The sequence below is a fragment of the Suncus etruscus genome, chromosome 11 (genome assembly GCF_024139225.1).
Source record: "Suncus etruscus isolate mSunEtr1 chromosome 11, mSunEtr1.pri.cur, whole genome shotgun sequence".
Classification (NCBI taxonomy): Eukaryota; Metazoa; Chordata; class Mammalia; order Eulipotyphla; family Soricidae; genus Suncus; species Suncus etruscus.
Genome location: NC_064858.1, coordinates 94,929,380 through 94,949,132, shown reverse-complemented (window position 1 = coordinate 94,949,132; position 19,753 = coordinate 94,929,380). Strand labels below are relative to the sequence as shown.

Genomic DNA, 19,753 nt, shown 5'->3' with positions numbered 1-19,753 from the left:
GAACTAGAAAAACTATATTGTAAATAATGACAGAAGAGAGAAGGTGTGAATTAGTGATTGTAATCTCTTTGTACTAACACTAGTACTGTTTTGTAGGTTCCAAATCATCTTTTTTATTATTTTTCTATCTTAAGAAAACCTTGAAATATGGAACAAGATGCAGTTATCAATTAAAAATATTCTAACCAAATCTAACCATATAAATGTTTATAAATATAAGCAAATATAAAAATAAAAAACGAAGGCACATTCATTTAGAAAGATTACTCCAAAGACTCATGAAAAAAATGGAAACATGATTATTGACAAAGCAAAGTTTAGGCTACAAAAACTTGTCCTTAAGGAGACGTGCCACTATCTCCATGTCAAAAAAAACATGGTGCTTCTTGTCAGCCCCTTTTCTAGGAGACCACTGAGGCCTCTGCTCCATGGTAACCAAGTGTAACCAAAAGGCAGTGATCAAAAGTCAGACATATCAGAGGAGATGCAACAAGACTCACTTTAGTGTGTGATTCAGGCTCTGGAAAAATCTAACATAGAAAAGGACATTGTGTCACACATTAAAAAGAAGTTTGATAAGAAGTACAATCCCACCTGGTACTGACTACATCATGGAGAGGAACTTGGGTAGTTATGTGACATACTATCTACCGGTAATTCTACCTGGGTCAAATAACCATGCTTCTGCTCAAAACTGCTTAAAAACATGGGTCCACACCTAGTGACCCATAAAAAAACCAAGTACTGCAGTCTAGATTCCAGATAATCAGATAGTAAAATCTTCAGTCTTGCCTAAGGGAATACCTCAGTCTTTGAAACCTTACTGTTTTGTACAGGACATATTCTCTGTACTAATTTCTTGTGGCTATAACACAATTAGCCAATTAGAAAAAAAATTCTCAGAAACTTCCAGGTGTGAAAGAATTCTTACTTCTTTGAAGCATTTTCTTAAAAGGGAGAAACAAGCACAGCACAATTAAAATAAATGGATTAAGGTTACATTTAAATAACATAAATATTTATACTTGACTACATAAAAGGAGGAAGATGAATAAGAAATGTTTTCCTTGAAACAAAAAAAGAGCGTTTTCTAGCAATAAATTTTCTCTGTAAAAAGGCAAATATTTGAAAAAAAACAAAAACAAATATTTGTTTATTTGTTTGTTTGATTGGTTTGAGGTCCCTACTCAGTGGTGCTCAGGGCTTACTCCTCACTGTGCTTAGGGATCACATTAAGAGGTATTTAGGGAACTCTATGTAGGGCTGGGGTAAGAGCTATACCCACTGTACTATGTCTCTGGCCCCCAAGGCAAATATTATTTTGAAAGATCTCAAAGTTAAGGAATAAGGAACTGGAGCAATAGCACAGCGGTAGGGCATTTGCCTTGCATGCTGCCAACTCAGGATTTATATAGGTTCGATTCTTGGCATCCCATAGAGTACCCGAAGTCTTCCAGGAGTGACTTCTGAGCTCAGAGCCAGGAGTAACCCCTGAGTGTTGCCAGGTGTGGCCCAAGCACTCCCCCCCAAAAATTAAGGAATAAGAAACAAAAAGCTTTGAAGCTGAAAACATCAGAAACAATATTTAGAGATAAATTATTATTTTTTTATTTTAACAACTGGTATAAAATCAGAAAGAACTTTTCAACAGCTGACTAATTTATGTTCTGGGTAATAATTGATATGTTAAGATAAAATAATTTTAATATGCTGAAATCATTTGTGAATAGAAGAAACTGTGGTTCTTTTCTTGATTAAAAAGATCTAGCTAAGACTTCTCAGCCTTTTGTCTAAAATCAAGTATAGTATGTTTTGTTATCAGCTTAATATTTGATACATCCTCTACTAGAGGATGTATATTAAATGGATTTTTTGAGCAGGGTGTCAGAATAAGACCTTGCTTCATCCATTCCACTTGACTTACAATACCATTGACTTGGTATTGTAGTACCTCCAGGCATGGTGTACTTCCCTCACCAGAAAAACAACAACAACAAAAAATCTAAGCACAGAGGACCAATGAGTTAGCAATAAAGGGCTCTAGGCAGAGATTATATTGTTTGCTAATTTGCATTTTATCTTCTTTTGTGATAATGCAATATGAATTTTATTTGAACAGCAATGTGATTATTTAAGGTCATATTTTCCATCCTATTTAAAAATAAGGTTTAATCAATAAATCTAAATGGAATTTTTTTGCACATCTTAAGATCATGGGAAGTGTCTATTTTTATTAATAAAAGTATTTAATGAAATCACTGTGAGATAGTTACAAAGTTGTTCATGATTGAATTCCAGTCATACAACACCCATCCCTTCACCAGGGCATACATTTCCTGCCATCGATAATCCTTAGGATTCCTCCAGACAGCCTTTCTGTCTTACTGCTGATTCTATGACAGACATTTCTCTGTAATCTCTCTCTTCTCTCTCTTCCTCTCTTTCTTTTTAGATAGTTTCTATTTCCTCTTGCCCTTTCCCTCACATTCTTCCTAGAACATAGATGCAACAACTGGAGCAATATTATGCTGTTGACAATGGGTATGAGTAGAGGTAGAAGAGAAGAAAGGCAAAGGAGTACAAACTACTTGTAGATATTATAAACCTGACCTACCAGAATTGAACTATATCACCTAAGGACTTCCTTTACACAAGACCTCCCTAACTAATTACTACTAATTACTGAAAGTTCAGAATCTTTTACTAGCAGAGGAACTCAGTTTCTGACATAGGCTAGCAATACAATAGACTTGTGAAAATGGTGCAATTGGTCTACAGTGACATAAATAGGTTTATTTACCTAAGTAATAAAGAGTATAAAATATATAAAAACAAAAACAAAACAATAATAACAAAAACATATTTTTACCAGCATTTTCTTTTTGGGGGATGACATATTATATTTAGAAAGTTCTTTTTTTAAAATAATATCTTTATTTAAGCACCATGATTACAAACATGTTTGTAGTTGGGTTTCAGTTCTAACAAGAACAGGGCAGGAACAATTTTCCTTAATGTCCCCCAGGAGTTATAGTGCTGTATTGATTCAGAATTAAAGAAATCCAAGAATGTGCTTAGAGGATAAAAGCAGAAATGACTAGATCTGGGGAGGGTTATGAGCCATAACCCCATTCAAGAGAAGAAAGGGTCTTTGTAGTACCCTGGAAAATCTTAGAAAGAAATGATGCAGAATGCAAAAAGGGAAGTATTGCATTAGGCACTGAAACTTTCATTCTAATTTTGGAAAAGTTTGGCATGAGAGGATCAGGACTTGTATAATGGAATTCTGAGGCAGACTGTGACAGCCTATGCCTCCCATAACACTTCACATTCTGAAACTTACTCTTCTATGACCCCCATTGAGACAATCATAAATAAGGGATGATGTGTTTATTAGTTTGTTTTCTAATCACTTTGAACAAAGCCTAACTAGTACAGAGGGGGCTTAAATTCACAACCGGGCAGAAGGCAGGTCCTCTGTCTGTGCTGTCAGGCTGGAGAAATCTGCCCCTGCTGAGTGTTTACCAACTGCGAGAGACTATGAGTGTTGCCTGTGCTTGTTTTTCTACTGTCCTGTGTCCTGAACCTCTCCTAGAGGTTCTTGAAGAGCACGGCCACTTTGCTTCGTGGCCCTGCGCTCTTTCTAACGAATGAACCCCACCACAACACGCAGAAAAAAATCACACTTCAAGTGTGACAATGGGAAAACCTTACAGGCAACACCATACACAGAGAATGAAGATGATAGATCTGATGACACAAAAAATACAGACCATCTGATTAACCTCTCATATAAGGAGTTTAAAATAGAAATATGGATATCAGACCTGATACCATAAATTATGTGAACAACATGAAGGTAAAAAACTACATGACATTGAGACTAAAAGCATCTTCAAAGAGGAAACTGCACTCTCCAAACAAGTGAAAGCAGAGATTAACAGATGGGAATATATTAAGCTGAGACGCTTCTGCACCTCAAAGGAAATAGTGCCCAGGATATAAGAGCCACCCACCATGTGGGAGAAACTATTCAATACCCATCAGATAAGGGGCTAATATCCAAAATATACAAGGCACTGACAAAACTTTACAAGAAAAAAATCTACTCTCATCAAAAAATGGGGAGAAGAAATGGACAATTTGACAAAAAAGGCACATGAAAAAATGCTCCACATCACTAATCATTAGGGGGATGCAAATCAAAACAACTATGAGGTACCATCTCATACCACAGAGATTGGCACACATCACGAAGAATGAAAATAAACAGTGTTGGCGGGGATGTGGAGAGAAAGGAACTCTTATCCACTGCTGGTGGGAATGCCGTCTAGTCCAACCTTTATGGAAAGTGATATGGAGATTCCTCCAAAAACGCAAAATTAAGCTCCCATATGATCCAGCTATACCACTCCTAGGGATATACCCTAGTAACACAAAATATAATACAAAAATCCCTTCCTTACACCTATATTCATTGCAGCATTATTTACCATAGCAAGACTCTGGAAACAACCAAGATGCCCTTCAACAGATGAATGGCTAAAGAAACTGTGGTACATATACAGAATGGAATATTATTTTGACTTCAGGAGAGATAAAGTCATGAAATTTTCCCATATGAATATACATGGAATCTATCATGCTGAGTGAAATAAGTCAGAGGGAGAGAGAAAGACGCAAAATAGTCTCACTCATGTATGGGGTTTTATAAAAATGAGACATTCTTGCAATAATTTTCAGAGACAAAAGAGAGGAGGGCTGGAAGTTCCAGCTCACTTCATGAAGCTCACCACAAAGAGTGATTAGTGTAGTTAGAGAAATAACTACATTGAGAACTATCCTAACAATGAGAATGAATGAAGGAAGTGGAAAGCCTGTCTAGAGTACAGGTGGGAGTGAAGTGCAGAGGAGGGAGATTTGGGACATTGGGGATGGGAATGTTGTACTGGTGAAGGGAGGTGTTCTTTTCATGACTGAAACCCAACCATAATCATGTTTGTAATCAAGGTGTTTAAATAAAGATATTAAGAAAAAGAATTCATAACCATGTCAGTATTGAAAGAACTCAGAGTACTTATAGGAAAATTGAAAAAAAAAAAAGATATATAGACAACAAATGTATACTTTTTTGGGGGGGGTGGTGGTGTGGGGCACACCTTAAGATGCTCAGGGGTTATCTCTGGTTTGTGTTCAGATATCACTCCTGGCAGGTACAGAGGCCGTAAGGTATTCCGAAAATCAAACCACCATCTGTCTTGGATTGGCTGCCTGCAAGGCAAATGTCCTACTACTATGCTATCCCTCTAGCTCCAAGGCCCCAACAAATGTATGCTTTTAATTGAGGCAGCCATCCATCTGACTTGAGCACTATCATTACTGACTGATTCTATTATCTGAACTATTGGTTAGTTTAATCAGAATATTCTTTGGAATATAAATTCAGTGAGAATAAGAACAACAATCCCTATCCACCATCCCCAACATACATTCTTACACTCACTAATCACAGTGGTCAGTCCCTAGCAGGTGCTGGATACAGGTTTGTAAAGTCAGTGAAAGGACAGAGCAGATATATACAATGGAGAGAGTGTTACAGGCCAAAGTAGTAAAGTTTGAGGACTGTCCTTTATTTCAGGTTGTAATTCTTTGCTTTTAAAATTAAATCCTTTTCTTTTTTTTGCCTGAAAATGTGAATGCTGGCCAAAGTAGCCATTACTACATAACAAAAGAATGTATAGGATGGTAATGATTCTAGAGACAAGGAAATTCTCCATTTGTTATCTTCAATGTGTGCGTCCATATGTGGAAATATTTAAGGGAAAATACACTAGGAAATATGGTATAAGACAATCACCATTGCTCTTTTCAGAAATGCAGACATTTACCATATTTTGTATTCCCTTCAGCTATGCTGCAAACCATGCCATCTTGATCCCATTCAGAAAATTTGAACTTTGCAAGTAAAACTATATCAGATGTTTTGCTCACAATCAATTTTCTTTGTATTTCTTTTATCCCCAAAACTAATTCAGTTGTTCCCTGTTTTAAGGAAGTCAAATACAGTATATACTAAAATCAAAATTTGATAACACAAATTATGGGTGATAATTTATATTACAAAACATTTTAAAGGCATTTTTTTTCTGGGAAAATGGCAACTACATTGAAATTAAATCTGTTTTATTAGGCTAATAAAGAAATCTGTGAAATTCAATAGAAATAAATAGGAGACATTATTTTAAAGATGATTTTAGAGGCCAGAAAAATAATACAGTGAGTAGGGTTTTTTTCTTATACATAGCTGACCTAGGTTTGTCCCACCCTCCATATGGTTTCATAAGCACTGCCAGAAGTGATACCTGAGAGAAGAGTAAGAAGTCACCCTTGAACATCACCTAGTGCACCCCCAAAGCACAATTTCATTTGAGACATCCTTGTGATTAGGGCATTTATTTTAAAAAAAATTCAAATGCTTTTGGAGTATGGTAATAAACAAAGCTCTATCATATACATAATAATTTCCCATAGAGAGTTTTACCTAACTATTGGGTTGACTTTTTCAATTGAGTCTTAAAAATAAAACCCCAGCAATGACAAGGTTTTCTATTGGAATTCTTTTAATCAGATATTTGACCTTATTTCATTTATGTATTCACCTATTTAGTCAAAGTTACTTAAAGCCTACTTCTTCTGGCCTTTGGCTAGTAGTTGAAAAGTCAGCAAATGTCATGAAGGTGATATTAACAGGTATAAATCATAATGGCTATGACAAGAATGAAAGTGTGCTGTAGACTGAAAATAAGCTTTCCAAAGGGGTCTGTGGCTTAGGCCACTGTTTCTCTGAAAACAGAGCCAATTGATGCATGATCTTCACTTTCAATTCACAGTAGATTCTTTCAAGTTCAGTACAACAGGCATGAAATAGTAGCAAAAGTCCCAAAGGGTTTTTTATTTTGTTCTATTGCTGCCATATTGATTGTTGACACTGGGATAGTTTTTGCCTTATCTAATTTAATGTATATTAAATATAATCTGTATTTCCATATGCTTTACTCTTTTGGTCTTACTTTCATTTGGTCCAGAATTTAAGTGAATAAAAACAAGAATAGTATTTGTTGTTTTTTATTGTTTGTTCACTGTTGTTCGTATTTTTTTTTGTTTGTTTTGCTTTCTGGACCACACCTAGAGGTCCTCATGGCTTACTCCTATCTTTGTGCTCAGGGATCACTCCTATCAATACTCAGGGGATCATAGGCAGAGCTGAAGGTCAAACTGAGTTTAGTTACAGTCAGGACAAACATGTACTGTCTTTCAGGCTTGTGTGTGTGTGTGTGTGTGTGTGTGTGTGTGTGTGTGTGTTAGGGGGATACACTGCAGTGCTCAGAGGCTGCTTCTAGAGACGTTTTTGGATTTTGCAATATAGAATATTGAGCCCAGGCTTCCCTTATACAAAGCATGTACTCAGCCCTTTGAGCTATTTCTCTGACCTTTGCAAAAATATAACTAACCAGGCTTCCTCAAATGTAATGGAGGTGAATATGAGGAGAGAGCAAGTTAAAGAGAAATAATAGTGTGGAAGAACTTGAAAACATACAACTAAGCTGTGATATTGGCCAAGAGACATTTAAGTAAGAGAAGCAAAGCAGTACACAAATTAATTTGCTAAATATTTTACTTTTTGGAAAGCTTAATTCTTCCCTATGTCTAACAAACAGCAAATGTGTATATAAGTCTTAGGCAAAAAGGAGGCAGGGAGTTTCAGATTAGCTCAGTTTTGTGTTCTGAGACTAAGGAGACTTGTTTTATTTTGCATTTGTCTTTTCTTTTTATTACTTTCTTTTACTATACTATTACTTTGATAAACTTATTATTTATTTATTACTTTATTATATTATTACTTTTATTACTTTATTTAAAGACCATGAATGACATAGTTTTAGGACCCACTTAGGTAAGTGGGAGTGTAATTTTTAAAAAAGAAAAGAAAGAAAAAAAAAGGAAAAATAGTACATCAAAAAGAAAATTTGTGAAAATTCTATCTCCAATTAGGTCATTAAGTCATTGTCAGTAGGCTTGATAGGCTCTTGTTGCTGGTTGATCATTCTGTTACTTCTTTTGTTTCCTAACATTAGGTGGCTTCAAATACACATTTGCATATAAATTGGTGTATTACTATGAAGGGTGGCAGTGTTAAACAAAAATGGAGTTGTCATGGTGGTACAGTCCAGGATTTCCAAGTAGTATTGCTGATACTTTGGCATCAAAGTGATGGATCAAGAGATTAGAAATATCTCTATATATAAAACCATATGGAAAGGGAACTGGTTTAGGAATTCAGGTTTTACTTGTTTTTGCTGTTAAATTAACTGAGGGAGGGGCCAGAGAGATAGCATGGAGGTAAGACGTTTGTCTTGCATGCAGGAGGTCAGTGGTTCAAATCCCAGCATTCCATACGGTCCCCTGAGCCTGCCAGGAGCGATTTCTGAGCATAGAGCCAGGAGTAACCCCTGAGTGCTGCCGGGTGTGACCAAAAAAACAAACAAACAAACAAACAAACCAACAAACAAATGAACTGAGGGAGGGCCCGGAATGATAGTACAGTGGTAGGGCGTTTGCCTTGCAAGCGGCCAGTCAGGACAGACTTTGGTTCGATCCCCTGCGTCCCATTTGGTCCCCCGAGCCAGGAGAGATTTCTTAGCACATAGCAGGAGTAACCCCAGAGTGTCACCAGGGCGTGGCCCAAAAAGCAAAAAAAAAAAAAAAATTAATTGAGGAAGATAAAAATGTCCTATTTCAGGCTTACACTATTTTCTTTCAATCATTGTTAATATCATTAGATATATACTTATATACGTATATACGTATGTACTCATGTGCATTACTTTTTCTAATTACATACTAGCACATGCTAATTGTATAAAATTAAAAATTGAGAAAATAAAATGAAACATTTGTCCTCTAGCTACGAGAGTACAAGAAAATGAGTATCTTTTGGTGGTGCCCATGAACCACCCAAATGCAGTTGGGATTTTGTTGATCAGATAGAGAAAGAAATAGCTACAAGGTAGAAAATGTTGCGCTTTCTCCAGTTTGGCTTTGCTAACCTGTATCATTTATGATCTACAGTTCAGTTCATTTTGCTAGTGATCACTTCCCTGTTCTGTCACTCAAGGTGGAATACCAAGTCCTCTTCCAAGTTAACATCGGACAGGCAAAATGGGGACCTTTATCTGCTCAAACACCGCGCTCCCTGTGTTATCTCTGGCCTTACAATTATGTTTTCTGAATGGAGTTTCTGAAGTGAGAATTTTTGGGTCATATGAAAGCTCAATTTTTAGTTTTTGAGAGGCATTCCTGTTGTCTTCTTTTTTTTTGTTTGTTTTGTTTTTGGGCCACACCTGGCGTTGCTCAGGGGTTACTCCTGGCTGTCTGCTCAGAAATAGCTCCTGGCAGGCACGGGGGACCATATGGGACACCGGGATTCAAACCAACTACCTTTGGTCCTGGATCGGCTGCTTGCAAGGCAAACGCTGCTGTGCTATCTCTCCGGGCCCCTTCCCTGTTGTCTTCTAAAAGGATTGGACCAGACTACATTTTCATCAGTAATGAAAGAGGTTTCCATTTTCCCCCCATCTAACTCAATACTCCTTGCTTTCAAGTTTTGTAACGGGTACCAGTCTCACTGGGATTGATTTTTCTTATTGTTGTCTTGATTTTTATTTCTCTGATGATCAGTGATACAGTGTGTGTTTTCATGTACCTGCTGACCAGAATTTCTTCCTTGAGATGCTTTCATTCACCTCTTATCTCTATTATTATAATGATGATGATGATGATGATGATGATTTTTTTCTTGTTTTCTTGTTAACTCTTTGTTAGATAAATGATGGGCAAAAGTTTTTTTTTCTGTCATTATTATGGGGTAACTTTTAATTTTGGGTATTGTTTCTTTGACCATGCAAAGCTTCTTCATTTGATGTAATCTTATTTTTTTGTGTGTTGTAATTTGCTCTATCAATTTAATCATTGAGTAGTTGAGGAAGCTTTTCTTATTATACTACATGCTTTTAGCTCCTTTGTTGAATATTAGTTGTTCATATACCTGCAATTTTGTCTCTGGACTCTCAATTCAGTTCCACTGATTATAGATTCCATTTTTATTCCAATAACATATTGTCTCAAAATCTTTAAAATTTTTCTTTAAGGGGCAGGAGAGATAGAACATCAATAGGGCACTTGCATTGCATGCCACAGACCCAGGAGGGACCTGAGTTCAATTCCCGACATCCCATATGGTTCCCTGAGCCTGCCAGGAACAATTTCTAAACGCAGAGCCAAGAGTAACTCCTAAGCGCCTCCTGGTGTGACCCAAAAATAAACAAATAATTTTTTTTTCTTTAAGAAATAAGGCATAAAGAGATAATACAGCAGATAGGGTAATTGTCTTTCATGCACTAAACAAGTTTTTGATTCCAGGCTCTGCTAGGAGTATTTTTGGGACATATAATTACCCCACCTCGAATTCTTGGCTAACACAGTTACTCCACCCCAAATTCTTGAACACAGAACCAGGAGTAGGCTCTAAGTACTTTTAAGTATGGCCCCAAATCATACTAAATAATAAATACAATAAAGAACAAAACAAGGCTGTTCAGCACTTCTTTTGTTTGTTTGTTTGTTTTGGGGGGGTCACATCTGGTCATGCTCAGGGGTTACTCCTGACTATGCGCTTAGAAATCACCACTGACTTGGGGAACCATATGGGACATGGGGGATCAAACTGGGGTCCATCTTAAGCTAGTGTGTACAAGGCAGATGCCCTACCACTTACGCCACTGCTCCAGCCCCTGTCTAGCTCTTCTATTTAATTTAGTATTAGAATCCATATTCAGTGTACTTACATAGTTAAAATAAAATAAATTCAGTTTAAAAAGAATTGAAAGTCATTATTTGAATATTATGTACTACCTCATATATAAAGTGATAAAGTATTTTATATAACACATAAAAACTGTATAATTTATTGATGACATTTTTTATTTCTTTTTTGGGGAGGACCATATGGGATGCTGGGATTCAAACCACCTTCAGTCCTGGGTTGCAAGGCAAATGCCCTACTTCTGTGCTATCTCTCCCAGCCCCCAGTTTTTATTTCTTTGGGGGCCACACCTGACAATGCTAAGAGGAACATATGTGGTAATGGGTATTAAACCAAGGCTAAGTGTATGTCAGGAAACTGTCATAACCTTTGTATTACCTCTTCAACTATTAAAAATCGATTTTAAGGGGCCAGATGGTAGCACAGTGGTAGGGCATTTGCCTTGCATGAGACCAACCTGGATGGACCCTGGTTTGATCCCAGGCATCCCATATGGTCCTCTGAGCCTGCCAGGAGTAACTTCTGAGCACAGACCCAGGAGTAACCCCTAAACACCACTGGGTATGGTCCAAAAACCAAAATAAAAACTATTTTAAGAAAAATAAATTTAGAAATCAGTTCAATTTTTAATTCACCCCCAAAAATAAATAGCTAGGAATGAATTTAACAACATACATTAAAGATCTTCATAACAAAATATATAATGCACTGTTAAAAGATAAAGAACAAGACATTAAAATGATGAGAAGAAATTTCATAGAATGTTTTAATCAAAATACATTTCATTCTGAAATACTAATCAAAATTACAATAAAAACCTTAAAAAAATTAGACAAAAGTACCAAAGTTTATATGGAATCATAAAATATTTCAAATCGGGCCCGGAGAGATAGCACAGTGGCGTTTGCCTTGCAAGCAGCCGATCCAGGACCAAAGGTGGTTGGTTTGAATCCCGGTGTCCCATATGGTCCCCCGTGCCTGCCAGGAGCTATTTCTGAGCAGACAGCCAGGAGTAACCCCTGAGCACCACCGGGTGTGGCCCAAAAACCAAAAAAAAAAAAAAAAAAAAATTCAAATCGCAATCAAATATAAAAAATTTTATCTGATTTTAAACTATATAAACAAGCTGTAATTAAAAGTGTATGGTCAGGGGCCAAAAATAAAAATATGTCAATGGAATATAACTGAAAGCCCATAAATGAGTCCATAAATAAACCTAACAGGGTTACCAACATTTAATTTATAACAAAGGAGCTAAATGATACAATAGAGAAAGATGTGGGAAATGATGTGGAAAAATTGGTAAATATTTGAAAATAAGTGAAATAGGGCAACTCTTACTACCAATTGCAAAAAATAAATTCAAAATGGATTAAAGACCTTGATGTAAAAACCAAAACCAAAGAGTACAGATAAGGAAATATTGGTTAATATTTTCATGTCACTATCACTAGAAAAGTTTTAGAGAACTCAGATCCAACAACAGGGAAATTAAAGTCAAGTTAATCAATTGGGACTACATTAAATTAAAATTTTTTGCACAGATAAAGAATATATGAATAGTATAAAAAAACAAGAACCTACTAAATGGGAGAAATATTTGCTCATCATTTATCACATCATTCAATATTCAAACACTCATAAAACATACTCCAACCAAAATAGTGGTAGATTTCTTTTTTGGGTTTATTTGCCACACCAGTTGCTGCTCAGAGTTCTGTGCTCAAGGATCATTCCTTGTGTGCTTGGGGGAACCATATGGGGTGTCAAGCCTTGAACTTGGGTCCGACACTTGTAAGTCAAACTCACTACTTGTTCTATTATTGCTTTGACCGCATTATGACAGATTTGAATTAAACAACTCTTAAAAAAATACCTACAGTTGGCTGATAGGGATATTTAAAAATGCTTTCATTAGTCTTAATAAAAATTAAGACCACAGTAAAATACCACTTTATAGCCATGAAAATGGCTTTCACCAAAAGCAGCAACAGCAAGTGTTAGATAAGATGTGGAATAAAAAGAAATTCATGCACTATTGGTGGCATGTAAATTGGTGTGATCATTTTATAACTGCTGTGAAAGTTCAGTATCCTGAGAAAGTTGAAAAAAAATCTGCTGCCACCCTTCTTGCATACTATATGGTTCAACAATCTCACTTCTAGATATATCTCTATCAAAATTATACGAGAACATTAACACAGCCACCTGGCAGCTGAGTAATAGTGCTTAGAATTTCTGGGCAACTTCATTTGTTTGAGTAATTTTGTTGTTGTTGTTGTTGTCATCCTTAAAGATACACCCCAATTTAACAGGACAGATGTTTTTTTTTTTTTTTTTTCTTGTTTGTTTTTGGGCCAAACCCGGCGATGCTCAGGGGTTACTCCTGGCTGTCTGCTCAGAAATAGCTCCTTGCAGGCACGGGGGACCATATGGGACACCAGGATTCGAACCAACCACCTTTGGTCCTTGATCAGCTGCTTGCAAGGCAAACACCGCCGCTGTGCTATCTCTCCGGGCCCAGGACAGATGTCTAACAACAAAAGCTTACTAAATCTTCTGCCACTGTATTAATGATTTTATTGGAAATACAATAAATTCATAAATTGCTTGAATAATTTTCTTGCCTTGCAAGCAGCCAAACCAGCTTCTATCTTGGCACTACATATATGGATCCTCCAGCACCTCCAAGAGTGATCCTTGAGGAGCACAGAGTCAGTAAGCCCTGGTGTGACCCCAAAATTAAAATAAATTATTTTAGGAGAAAGGTAAGGAAAAGGGGAACAGGTGAGATAGTACAAAAGAACTTAAAGCTAAGTAGAAAAGTAAGGTAGGAAATAGTAGGATAGAGACAACTCTTGTCTGGTGGGTGGGGTAAACTGATTTAAAAAAAGGTATAATTAGGCCCGGAGAGATAGCATGGAGGTAAGTTATTTGCCTTTCATGCAGGAGGTCATCAGTTCGAATCCCGGTGTCCCATATGGTCACCCGTGCCTGCCAGGAGCAATTTCTGAGCATGGAGCCAGGAATAACCCCTGAGCGCTGCCGGGTGTGACCCCCCCCCCCAAAAAAAAAAAAAGGTATGATTAAGCTTAAACTAAAGGATTGGGAAGATTGTGCATTTCATAAAAATTTCCAGACAGAGAAAAGCATCTATAGGTATTTTTATTTGTAAGTTTGTAGAGTATATTCACAGAGCTGTACTATATAGTCTTTGTTACTGGGTTTAGGTTAACAAGGTAAGAGTATTAGGAGACAAGGCCAAGAGGCAGTACTGGAAATTCCAATATAGTCAGAATTTAGTTACACAGCATTTAATCACTTTATTTTATGTGATTTTCTAGTTTCTTTCAAGTGTTCATATTTGTAATTGACTTTTGGCAGGGATATGACGCAACATCTGGTGGTGCTCAGGATTTACTTTACACTCTACATCCAGAAGTTACTTCTGAGGTGTTCAGGGAACCATGTGGTAGAAAGAACAGAGCTCCTAAGTCTTCTGTATGCAAGACACACACTCAGTCCTTTGAGCTATCTCTCTGGCTAATAATAAACTTTTTAAGAAGATTCTAGGCCACTGACAAAAAGGTTTCCATTAAAAGAATAATTGATAACTTTTGCTTTTTAGGAAAATTTTCAGCTGTGCTGATCTTCAAAAAATAAAAAAATAAACAGGAGGGGAAACAGTACTAAAATCCATTTTATTTACAAATGAACAAAAGTAAACTTAATTGGGACTGGAGAGAGAGCTCTACCAGCTGAGCACAAGCTTTGAAATACAGAATGTCTGAGTTCAAACCCAGGCACTGAATGACCCCTGAGCATCACTGAGAGCAATCCTTGAATTCATAACAGGGAGAAAGAAGCCTTTGAGTACCACTGGAATGAACTACCCCCAAAATAACCCCCCAAATGATTAACTATCATATTTTGGTATATTGGGAAAGAATCTGAAGGACTAGAGGGACTAAAAGTGAAATAGAAAAAAAGAAAGTAAAAAAAATATAAGAAGGAAAGGAAATAAAATATTCAGAACTAAAGAAAAGTTTCTAAATAGCTTTTACATTACACTTTAACAAACCAGCATAAATTAGTGTTATGAGTTAACAATAAGTTTATTAAACACACAATATTGTAGATTAGTTGCTTGCTCTTCCACTTAACATGGCAGTGTTGGTATTAGAGTAACTCAACTTTTTTACATGGTGTTGGAAGCAAGAGGTCAGGCTAAAACATGTCAGACCTTTTAAAAGTGATATTACTTTATACAACATTATTATTATTATTATTTTATTCTGCTGCTCAGAGGAGTTATAAGCCAAATGATAACCAAGGTTTGGGAAGATACTCTACCTGTCGATGGGAAATGTCAAAACATTGGAAGTCATTTTTTACTTGCATCATTATTCAGAGATAGATTGCAAGTTTTTTGCCTACATTAGATCTATGGCTGCCTTGCAAGGCTTGATGACAATTAAGGTCATATTAAGGTCATTCTGGCTTATATCCCTTAGATGTAGCCTTAGAAACCATCGGTTACGTCTCACATGTAGTTTATCTTCTTCTAGATCCTGCAAAGTCACTCTTAGTAGATAATAAATTACAAATTTCCTTTGTAACTTTTAGGAATATTTATTCTGGCAAATACCTTTCTTTCTTTTTTTTTTTTTCCCTCCCATTTCTTGGCGACATACTACCTTTCCCTTTCCTGTATTTGTGGTAGAATAAGCTCATATGTGTGGCCATGCTAAGTGGTCCAAGGTAACAACTGGTGCCAGGAGAGTCTAAGAGAATGTTGATTATATTTATATTACTACCTGTATATTTCCTGAAAGGAGAGTAGTTTGATAAAATATTATTGTAAAACTGCTCTGTTTGGGGTACTTATTTGCAAGACTACATTAGCTAATTTCCTTCAGACTTCAGGATCCATGTCATCTGGATCCACTGATTTGTGTATGCTCATATTTTTCAAGTATCCCTTTACCTGCATTGACAGAACATATATTTGACAGAATAATATTAAAATATATAAGATGACAAGCAGATGGTCAGAGTCTTGACTAGAAAGAGATCTTATTGAAAACGGTTTGCAAATGCAGAGCATGTTTTTGTTTACAGTAATGTTCTTTCAAATATGCGGTTTGATCACCAATGGAGGTCTTGAAAGAGCACAGTGCCTGCAGAAATATGTTAGCTGATATCCTTTACCTGGAGTAATGGCTCCCTTTTAAAAAAGAAAAAATAGGGGAGGGGAAGAGAATAAAGACATTTCCTATATTTCTTGCTGCCAGATGTCTATGCTGCTGCCTAAATCATGGAGGTGGATAAAACATTTTTTCCTGATAGCAGCCTGGTTGGTGATGCTCTTTTATCAATGGAGAAAGAAATTATTTCAATTCAGTAAAAACAAGGGGAGGCAAGATAAATAAGAAAAAGAAAAATACAAAGATATACCAAAAAGAATTTTTAAGAATCTCAAGTTTAATTCTTCTAAGTTAGGAAGACAGGTTGATGAGAAATCTGGACTGATTGCTGATATGAAGAATGGAATAACTAACTGCACTTTTGTGTTTAAAAAAAAAAAAAAGAAGATGCATTTTGTACTAGTTGTAAAAAAATAAGTAGAAAAATTATTTTCTTTTCTCCCATGGATATCAGTCTTAAAAGCAGAAAAATATCAAATCAATATTTGAGTAGTGATGACTTGTACTTCTTGTTATTCTAATAGTCATTCACCGTCTGTTTCCAACTGTCTCTGACTGCTGCCATTGAAAACATCAGTAGAATGGAATTTGTTCATTGTCGTTGGAATGTCAGATCCACATTTAAGAACACTTGCATATCTTGAACTCTGAATTCAATTGCTAAGGTATATGGACAGGGTGAGGTCAATAATGGAAGTGGCGGGGAGGCGGAGCAATGGCGCATCTGTAGGGCGTTTGCTTGCACGCGGCTAACCTAAGACAGACTGCAGTTCAATCCTCAGTGTCCCATATGGTCCCCCAAGCCAGGAGCGATTTCTGAGCACACAGCCAGGAGTAACTCCTGAGCATCACCAAGTGTGGCTAAAAAAAAACCAGAATAAATAAAGTGGGGAATGATTTATATGTACTACCAATTATTTGCTGATGATTTTGTTAGGAAGCTGAGTATTGTAAGAGGCGCAAACTTTTATCTTTAAAAGAGATGGTCTTTGTTTCATACTAAAATATGCACAGATACAACAACACCCACTAAATTCTAATTTACCTGTGCCATTTTACTATCCTCTGTCTCTTACAGGCATAAATGGTCTGACCCATTTTACCACATGTATTCTTCTTTCTCTTTCTTGTTGTTATACATAACCAAGTTCTTCTCTCCTCCTAGTGTATATCTTTCCTAGGAGTTATAACTAACCATTTTCGTGAATAAAATAAAGCTTTATTTTTTAACGTCGCATAATGAAATATCCAATAATTGAAAACCTCACTCACAATTTCCAAAACAACACTTGAGATTCTGTGCTTTTTTTTTTGGGGGGGGTTGGGTCACATCTAATGGCGCTCAGGGGTTACTCTTGGCTCTGCACTCAGAAATTGCTCCTGGCAGACTTAGGGACCATATGGGATGCGGAAAAACAAACCGGGGTCCATCTGGGGTGGATTCTTGGAAGGCAAATGCCCTACCACTGTGCTGTGGCTCTGCCCCTTCAAGAGATTCTTATTTTTCTTTTTCATGATGTGATATATTTTATTTAGTAAAAATTTTATAATTTAAATCTTATAGTTCTATGGAGTTAGAAGTTTTGCAAAATTTATAAGAGCTCTTGTTATTAAAAATATTCAAATTCCATTAAATAAAAGTTTCATCTAAAAAGCAGAAATTTCATCTATATTCTTCCAGATAAGAACTTTTAGCAATTCAAGTGGGTCTCTCTTAGGAAAGGAAAATGATTTTGTGAAAAGCAGACCAAGGATAAAGAAAATTAGACAAATAGTAAGTCATGTATATCAGTTCTTTAAGAAACCAAACTGTAAAAAGCCCATTTTTCCATATTTGCTCATTAAGGCTTTTTTGCTTATTAAAATAAGTTGCAAAGTTATTTGGAAAAAATCCAACTTCAAATTATTGAACATCCTCACATTTGTACCTTTATATTATTAAAATATCAAGGCACATATTTACAATCACCAAGACACCAGATTCCACATGCCCATCTATGTATAAACACACTTCAAGTAATTGCTTGTTATCCAATGGGCTAGATGCATAATTTTCATGCTCGAACCCTTGTTGAATAAAAATATAAAGTGTGATCCACTTGTTGGGTGAGTCCTACCTCAGCTCAACACCACCAGTCCCTTCAGCCAGTAGATCTGAAGATGCAAGGTAATGGCAGAGAAATAATTCACAAGCAGTCAAATAAGATATTCATTGGAGTCAACTTGTTTTGTTCCTCACAGCTTTTTATCTGTCATGAGACTTTCTGCCATCTGCTTTCTTTGCCGACCTCTCCCTGGCCTGTGCTCCTAAGCCATGTCTTTCTTCCTGTCCTTTTGCTGCTTCTCCTAAACACCCCCCACCACCACCACCAACAGCCACACGTTTTTATTCTTTATTTAAAACAGCTGCCCCATCCCAGGTGTGGGCTGGTCTGACCATCCAAGTGGGATTAATATCTCAAAAGAAAGTTTAGGTAAAGGGGCATTGGGGGAAGGGTTACCATCTCTGAGTTCCCTGAGCACTACCTGGAATGACTCTAGTCTAGGGCACCAAGTAAGAAATAGTCATTGCCCCAGGTAACACTGCATGTAGCCCAGAAAAGGAAAAGGAGAAAAAGAAAACCTGTAAATTTTGAGCAGTTGGAAAAGGTTTAAACTAAGGGTGAAAATATACTAGAAGATTTTAAAGAAACTACCCGTATTATTAAAAAATTATTAATACCAAAGATGAGCATGCTACTTAAATTTCTAAAAAATAAAAACAACAAACTTTGTTTTTCCTCCAGGTAAATTGTTAGTTGAGCTGCCTGACCAAAACACAGGATTACCTTTTTACTTTTTTTATTACCTTTTTAGTTGTTAGGAAAAATTTATGAAAGCATTAAGAATGAAATTTAGTCACTGCGCCAATTGATTCAAAGACAAATCACGAAATAAATGATATCTGTTTTGTTTTGTTTTGGGTCACACCCAGCAGCCCTTAGGGTTTACTCCTGGCTCTATACTCAGAAATTGCTCCTGGCAGGCTCGAGGGACCATATGGGATGCCCGGATTCGAACTGCCGTCCTTCTGCGTCTAAGGCAAACGCCTTACAGCTGTGCTATCTCTCAGGCCCCAAATAAATGATTTCTTTTTTTTTTTTTTTTTTTTTTTTTTTTGGTTTTTTGGGCCACACCCGGCGGTGCTCAGGGGTTACTCCTGGCTGTCTGCTCAGAAATAGCTCCTGGCAGGCACGGGGGACCATATGGGACACCGGGATTCGAACCAACCACCTTTGGTCCTGGATCGGCTGCTTGCAAGGCAAACGCCACTGAGCTATCTCTCCGGGCCCCAAATAAATGATTTCTAATGGGTTTGTCCAAAACCATTGCATGATTTCTCTTTCAAACAATTCTAGAACATTTTCTCTGAAGAATTTATTTGCATATATATAAGTCTATTCAATATTTCTTGTATTCTTAGTAGATGCACCAAAGAACTCATTGATCATCCATCAATACTTTTAAGTAGCTAAATAAAATATTTTATTACACATTTCAAGGTGAAGAAAAGAGGGGGAAATACTACAGAAATAGTGACGACAATGTTGTTTCAGAAAATTCTCATTCCAAAGACAAGATATTCAAATATGGGCTGATTTGAGAACAATTACAAAATATCCTA

General features: G+C 36.5%; 2 pseudogenes; both read left to right on the top strand.

Annotated features, from left to right (window-relative positions):
• The first annotated feature begins 428 nt into the window (after positions 1–428).
• LOC126022179 (dynein light chain 1, cytoplasmic-like) lies at positions 429–702 on the top strand (annotated as a pseudogene).
• Positions 703–1,770: 1,068 nt separating this feature from the next.
• On the top strand, positions 1,771–1,973 carry LOC126023328 (uncharacterized; annotated as a pseudogene).
• Positions 1,974–19,753: the final 17,780 nt, after the last annotated feature.